This window comes from Arvicola amphibius, chromosome 7, assembly GCF_903992535.2.
Source record: "Arvicola amphibius chromosome 7, mArvAmp1.2, whole genome shotgun sequence".
NCBI classification, from domain to species: Eukaryota; Metazoa; Chordata; class Mammalia; order Rodentia; family Cricetidae; genus Arvicola; species Arvicola amphibius.
Window position 1 is genome coordinate 95,315,296 of NC_052053.1, and position 7,634 is coordinate 95,322,929.

The 7,634-nt window shown below is 42.4% G+C and overlaps 1 protein-coding gene across 5 annotated transcripts in view; it reads right to left on the reverse strand.

The window, feature by feature from the left end:
- Rbm25 (RNA binding motif protein 25) overlaps nucleotides 1–6,395 on the reverse strand; it is a 52,401-nt gene extending 46,006 nt beyond the window's left edge. For all 5 annotated transcript variants that reach the window (XM_038336018.1, XM_038336016.1, XM_038336019.1 and 2 more), the window contains exon 1: nucleotides 6,212–6,395. The gene's annotated coding sequence lies outside the window, so the exon portion shown is untranslated. The remainder of the gene's footprint in view (nucleotides 1–6,211) is intronic.
- Nucleotides 6,396–7,634: the final 1,239 nt, after the last annotated feature.

Genomic DNA, 7,634 nt, shown 5'->3' on the forward strand with positions numbered 1-7,634 from the left:
AGTTTCTATGACAAACTAGTGTGGCTACAGGGATTAAAGGTGTGTGTTACCACGGCCTGGTCTATAAACTGATCAGAGGGGCTGTTTTACTCTCGGATCTTCAGGCAAGCTTTATTTATTAAAATATAAATGTAATATCACCACACCTAGTCACTTCTATGTAGTTCTGGCTGTTATGAAATTAATTGACTATGAGGACCAGATTGGCCTAAACAATCCTGCTGTCCCTGCCTCCAAATCCTGGGATTAAAGGTGTGTGCTGCCATGCCTAGCCTAATATGTTTTAACTTTTAAAAGACTAAAAAATATTTTTATTTGTTAACTATGAAGTTTATGTCCTGAAGTAACAAGTATCTGTGATATAAGCATTCCCAGTATCTATCTGTTATAATAGTGGCCACCCAACTTGTCAAAAACTCACTGCAATTTAAAATGTATTAATTTTATTATGTATAATTTACACAGGTATTTTGTCTAAAAAGGAAAAGATAAAATAATTTATAGTTTCCCACCATATGCATTCATTCTACTTCTACTCTCACTTTACTTTTTCTTGGTCCACTCTTTTTATCTCTACACCTGGGAATGCCACAGGTGTACAACATATAACCAATCCTCTACTGCATACTTATCCAAATGTCACCAGGGAAAGAGTGGCACATTAGCTCTCTTGGGACAATATACCAAATTTCTGAAATGGTTAAGAATGAGCCAATACATTTTATTTCCCCCAGCAAACACTCATAAGAACCTAGCTTCTTGTTGCAAGCTCTCCTCTAGGAAGCATTTGTATTTGTTACGAAAGGGTAAGATTTTTACCTTTACAATTAATTCAATGGCTTTACAATGCATGTGACTATTAATTTAACAGTTTCCTATCCTGCTTACAATCTGCACATTACTAGAGACTGTGAGCAAAGAGGGAATAATCTGTGCCCAAATAATGAAAAGGTTGAAAAGAAACTTTTATACCACAACTTTTCAGCAGATTGGGGATAACTCTGACACAGAGCTCGTCTACTAACACAGCGAAGGCCCTGTTGACAGGGAAATACATAGAAAAACTGGATGGCAAGAGACAGGGAAGGGAATACTAAAGTGTTTTGAATCTCCAAAACATAAACTTTTTTTTCTCAGAAATTTTTACTTTCAATGAGGAAAAGGCAGCACTGCCTATATAGATACATCAATGATTGCCACAAACTAAGGTAGAATACACAGTGCTTCCCAAATAGGCTAGAGAGATACGTTTTGTGTTTTTTTTTTTTTTTTTTTTTTCTCTTCCCAGACAGGGTTTCTCTGTAGCTTTGGAGCCTGTCCTGGAACTAGCTCTTGTAGACCAGGCTGGTCTCGAACTCACAGAGATCCACCTGCCTCTGCCTCCCACGTGCTGGGATTAAAAGCATGTGCCACCACCACCTGGCTAGAGAGATACTTTTGGGTAATGGTTATACAACTCTGTATATTTATTAAAAAAAAAAAAAAAAATCACTGAGCTTTCTAAAGTTACTATTTTTAAAAGAAGTTATCTTTTTTTTTTTTTTTTTTTTGGTTTTTCGAGACAGGGTTTCTCTGTAGCTTTGGAGCCTGTCCCTCTTGCAGACCAGGCTGGCCTCGAACTCACAAAGATCCGCCTGCCTCTGCCTCCCACGTGCTGGGATTAAAAGCATGTGCCACCACTACCAGGCAAGAACAGTTATCAATTAAGGACAACTACCGAAATTAAACAATACTGAAGATTAAAAAAAATTGTACCAATATTAAATTCCTGATTGTTATCACTGTACTATTTTTAAATAAAAATTTTAAAAAATCCTAAAGCTTCCAGGAATTACTCTACAGTATTTGTGAGTTTAGAAGCATTATTTCAGCCACTTACTAACAAATATGTCAGAAGAAAATGAGGAAGAACAAAATCAAATTGGCAAAAATGTTCAAATCTAGCTGTCAGTGGTGGCACATCCCTGTAATACCTGCATAAGGGAGGTAGATGCTAAGGAAACTCAAGAGTTAGAATGGTTGAGAATTCATGTACTACTTTGTTAACTTTGGGTAAATTTTAAATTATGTCAAAGTAAAAAGGCAAAAGTGGAGAACTGCCATGAATTCTAGGTCAGCCTGTAGTACAATATGTGTTTAAACCAGTCTGGGCTAGAGTATGAGATGCTATCTCAAATTTTTAAGAAAAAATGAGGATAAAACTGCAAAACTAATAATTCTTAGTAATATTTTCTCCAAATATGTTTTTTTTTAAAAAAAAAGTTATTTTAAGTACAAAAAGAAGCACGCCTGGTGAATCTCAGTGAGTTGGAGGCCAGCCTGATCTTCATATGAGTTCTAGGAGGGCCAAAGAGATCTTGTCTCAAAGAAGCCAGCATTGGGGATGCCAGGGCAAAAGTTTGAATTTGAGTACTGAAATCCTGTATCAAGATTAAAAGTACAGAGGTACTGAAGGCTTTAAGGAATCAGAATCCCCTTTACTGTGAATGGTAGTTCTAAGACAGATGAAGCACGGTGAGGAGGGTGGGAGGAAAAAAAAAAAAGACTGAAGCACTAACTCAAAGGTACAGAACTTGCCTAATTAATTCCAAGGCCCTAGATTTGCTCCCCAGCATCATACAGTAAATAAATAACTATATTAGCCCTATAAACATTTTTAAGACCAGGTACAGTAGAGCACACCTTTAATCTTGGCACTTACAAAGCAGAGACAGGTGGATCTACATGAGTTGGAGGCCAGCTTGGTACACATAGTTGAGTTCCAGGACAGCCAAAGAGATCCTGTCTCAAAAATATTTTTTAAAAGATTAAAAAAATATAAAGGATGTTTTCTTTCAAGATAGTGATTACTAGTCATGCAATGGTGGCATATGCCTTTAATCCCAGCACGCAGGAAGCAGAGGTAGGTGGATCTCTGAGTTTGATGCCAGCCTGGTCTACAGAGAGTTCCAAGACAGCCAGGGCTAACAGGGAAACCCTGTCTCAAATAACCAAAAATAATAATAATTGGGGGTTGGAGAGATGGCTTAGGGGTTAAGAGCACTGCCTGCTCTTCCAGAGGTCCTGAGTTCAATTATAGATGGCTCACAACCATCTATAAATTCTGGTGCCCTCTTCTGGCGGGCAAGCATACATGCAGGCCGAACACTGTATAAGTGATAAATCTTAAAATAATAATTAACTTGTGAAAAAATCCTTGGTCAGCTATGAAGTCTTTACTCAACATTAACATATAGAAAAATATGTGTATGTGTATCTTCATCAAGAGACTCAATACTGCAAAAAAAAAAAAAGATAATCACAGAATAAAAATATTTAATCAAAACTATGACGGCTAAACAAAAAACACAATGAAACATTTTCTCCTAGCAGTCTTTGGTATCCTATCAAAAGAAGAAGATAGCTCAGTAGTTAGGAGCTTTTTTTTTTTGTTTATTTTTTTTTTGTTTTGGTTTTTCGAGACAGGGTTTCCCTGTAGTTTCTAGAGCCTGTCCTGGAACTAGCTCTTGTAGACCAGGCTGGCCTCGAACTCAGAGATCCGCCTGCCTCTGCCTCCCGAGTGCTGGGATTAAAGGCGTGCGCCACCAGCACCCGGCTAGTTAGGAGCTTTGTATAGCTCTTCCAGAGGACCTGCGTGGGTTTGATGCCAAGTACTCATATGGTGTTTCCCAGCAACTTTTAATTCCAGCTATAGGGGATCCTTTTCTTGCCTCCTGCCACACCAGGCTCAAATGTGGCACACAATCATACAGGGAGGCAAAAACACCCATACACGTAAAATAAATTTTAAAAAGAAAAAAGAAATGATAACCCCCCCAAAACAATGTGATGTCAACATTTTTATTTTTATGTTCAGAAGTCCTTTTGGGGGGGGGGGGGAGACAATGTTTCCCTGTGTAAATTCTGGCTGTTCTGGGCAAAGAAAGCTGGCTTTGAACTCACAAGAGATCCACCTGCCTCTGCCTCCCAAGTGCTGGGACTGAGGCCTGCCCCAGAATCGCCATTTTTAATCTCCTAAATTACTTGCTGTACAACTGTTACTGTCTTTATGGATTAAGAAGCTAATTTAAACTGGGCAGTGGTGGCACATGCCTTTAATCCCAGCACTTGGGAGGCAGAGGCAGGCGGATCTCTGAGTTTGAGGGCAGCCTGGTCTACAAAAGCTAGTTCCAGCAGGCTCCAAAGCTACAGAGAAACCCTGTCTCGAAAAACCAAAAAAAAAAAAAAAAAAGCTAATTTGTTCAGGGATACACAGTTAAGTAGGTGGAGACACCAAGGTTCCCCACGATCCTGAAATTACCAATTCAGAGGTTGCTTTCACTATGCTACAAGGTCTCAATAAGAAAGAAAGGAATTTAAGAATCAATAGCCAGGACGGGCAGTGGTGATGCAAGCCTTTAATGGGGGGGGGGGGGGGCTCTGTGTGTTGGAGGCCAGCCTGGTCTACTAGAGCTAGTTCCAGGACAGGCACCAAAGCTACAGAGAAACCTTGTCTCGAAAAACAAAACAAACAAGCAAACAAACAAAAAATAATCAATAGCTGGGCAGTGGTGGTGTATGTACACTTTTAAGCCCAGCACTAGGGAGACAGAGTCAGGCAGATCTCAGTGAGTTCGAGGCCAGCCTGGTCAACAAGAGCTAGTTCCAGGACAGGCTCCAAAGCTACCGAGAAACCCTATCTCGAAAAACAAGACAAAAAAATTAATAGAACTATTAAAGTCTACTCTGAGCACACAGGCAGAAATGTAAAGTCTCTGAAACATCTCATTCTAGTTCTTAAGTGACATTTATCAATATAAACCATCATGTTATAGGAATATATATCTTACTGAGAATTTTACATACACTTTTTCAGTCCCCAAGTCCAATCCGTAAAGTGGGTGGTAATACAAACTCATTTTATCGATGAAGAAAACCAAGACTTAAAAAAAGTTTAATAAGAACACACTTGAATCACAAGAACTGAACAACCGAATGACTTGAGACCTCTCAAGGTTTTTGGAATACCCTTAAAAATAAAAACCTAAACTTTTCACAATTACGTTTGTGGTGTGAAGATTTCCCCATTAAGCCGTCTACAGTTCCTAGTTCTATATACAGTCTTACAAGCATCAATGGTATACAGAGACCCTCTTACTTGTGACTTTCTTCAAGTCTAAAATATACTCAAAAATCAAGAGATTTTGAAAAATGAAGGAAATTGAAGATGTTCACAGACAATACAAAAAAAATAAGATTGTGTGTTCGATACGGCCAGCTACCTACTACACTTTATTTCAGTTCCAAAGCACTGTGATGCAAGAGAAACCCAATCCTTTCCCCTCCTTGTGGTGTGCTTTACTCTGCCCTGTATAAAAACGGCATTTTCAGGCCAATATTAATCTACTATTACATAACGTCAAGATAACCTTCATGCCCTATTTCTAAAAGCGTATTTAAAAATCAATACTGAAAACAAAAGGATGGTAATGCATTTTAATATGAAGATCGGCGCTACCTAGAATGAATGGAGATCGAGCATCCTTTCGAGAAGACAGGGGACAAGAATGGGAAACTATCACCGTCTTCGGCGAGCCGGAAAGGGGCTTTCGAAAACAAAAAAGTGGACACTCGCTAAATTCAAGGAGGGGTGGGGCCCTTCTTTGGCGGCGCCAAGTAGACCGACCACCAGAGAGAAAGAAATGCGTTGGCGGCCCGCACCCCGCTAGAAGAGTGGGCGCAGGCTAGTTTGAAGGCACAGACAGCCTTGAAGCCCCGGGAGTCCCTGGCCCCGGAAATCTAGCGAGGGGTGGATCTGGAGGCCCGAGGAGAAAGGGGCCGCCGGGCCCCGGCCTACAAGGTCCGATCCTAGCCGTGTCTAACAGGGAGTCCCGTCAGAGCCGAAGCGATCCACTCCCAGACGGAACGGGAAGCGACAGAGAGAGTGGGCGACAGAAATCCACGGAGGCACGCTCAGGACATGGGCCCGGCCTACGAGGGCGCCCGGTCCCACAGCCTTTTCTTTTTTCTTTTTTGTTTTTTTCCCGAGGCCTTGGAGGAGCGGAGAAGCCCCAAGCCTCGTGCCCGTCCCCTCCCCCACCCCACCCCCTCACCCCCACCCCACCCGGCCCTCAGCAGCCACCCTGGCTTTTCCTCCTCCTCCGCCTCCTCCTCCGGCAGCTGAGGTCCCCGGTCGACCGGTTTCCTCAAGCGTTCGGAAGCGTCAACTCACCCGCCGCTGAGAAAACGGGACGGTCTTCGCGGCCTCTTGGGCGTCAGGTTAGGAGTGGGCTCCACCGGTTCGAGGGTTCCGAGCGCCGCCGGGCTGAGAGCCTGGGTCCGAAGCGCCTACTCGCATAGGCCGCAAACCCAGCCGCGCAGCGCGGGGAGCTTCTGGAGGTCTTCCTCTTGCCCGGCGTGCACTGCGCCAGGAGGCGTGGAGAGGGAAAACCATAGAGAAGAGTGCACCTAGATAGTCGCCACTGTTGCCTCTGAGTCACTGCGCACAGAAGGATAACCATAGAGAAGCAGCGCCTGGTGGTGCCTAGAGAGACTCGAGCTGTACGTGAGGACCCGCCCTGCCATTTTTGATTGGAGCCGATTGAATCTTCTGACTACGCGACGCCATCTTGAGGTCAAGGTTCTGGCTGGTTACCCGCGCGGGGTTTGTTAGAGGGTTTATCACTTTTTGGTGGTTCTTTTCCGGGAATTAGAACCTTGATCTCTTGATTCTTTGAGGTTCAATGAACTGATAGCCTGTGCGGGATCGAGATCCTCACTAGAAAGCCCAAATGTCATTTGTCCTTCGAAAACAACTGACTACGTTGGGTTTTGGTTGTTTTTTTTTTTTTTTTTTTTTTTTTTTGGACTTTTTGTGCGTACACGCACTTCAACTTAGGCTAGGTAATAGGATCCAAAAGGTAACTAGATGCTTGATAGCTTCAGAAACCTGTAAGAATATTTAATACAGCTTTCTGTAGTGTGTGAATGATTAAGAAGAATATTAAAATAATGAAAAAGTGAATGCTCACAAGTTTCTGGGTTATTCAATTTATGGAGTTTATAAGCAGTATCCACTAATTTGTTTTCTTGCTACTCTGAAGGCTTACCATTGACTCGTAGGGATCTTGCCTGGTGCTATGCCAAGGAGGCAGAAAGTAAGAGTGAGAGATTTAAAACTGTCCTGGGAGAACTGGAGCCCCGGAGCGACAAGTAGCAAACCCTGACCACTTTATCATTCGTACTCCCTGCCGTCTTCCTTAGTTGTTGTTTAGACGGAGTCTACAGAGACCAGGCTGGACTCTCAGAGATCCGCCTGTCTCTTCTCCCCAAGTGCTGGGATTAAAGGCATGTGCCACCACACCCAAATTGCCTCATAGTTTTATTCCAGTACATATTACTGTCCACCATACTAATATGTCTCATGGTCCACCTTCTGCCACACTTGAATGTAAACATAATAGCACAGAACGCTTATCTACTGTAGTTCCAGTCAATGGAAAAGTGTTTAGTATTTAGAAAGTACTCAGGCTTTCTGAACAAAACATATATATATATAATTAGCCGGACGGCGTTGATGTATGCCGTTAGTCTCAGCACTTGGGAGGCAGAGGGAGGCAGATCTCAGTGAGTTCTAGGCCAACCTGGTCTACAAA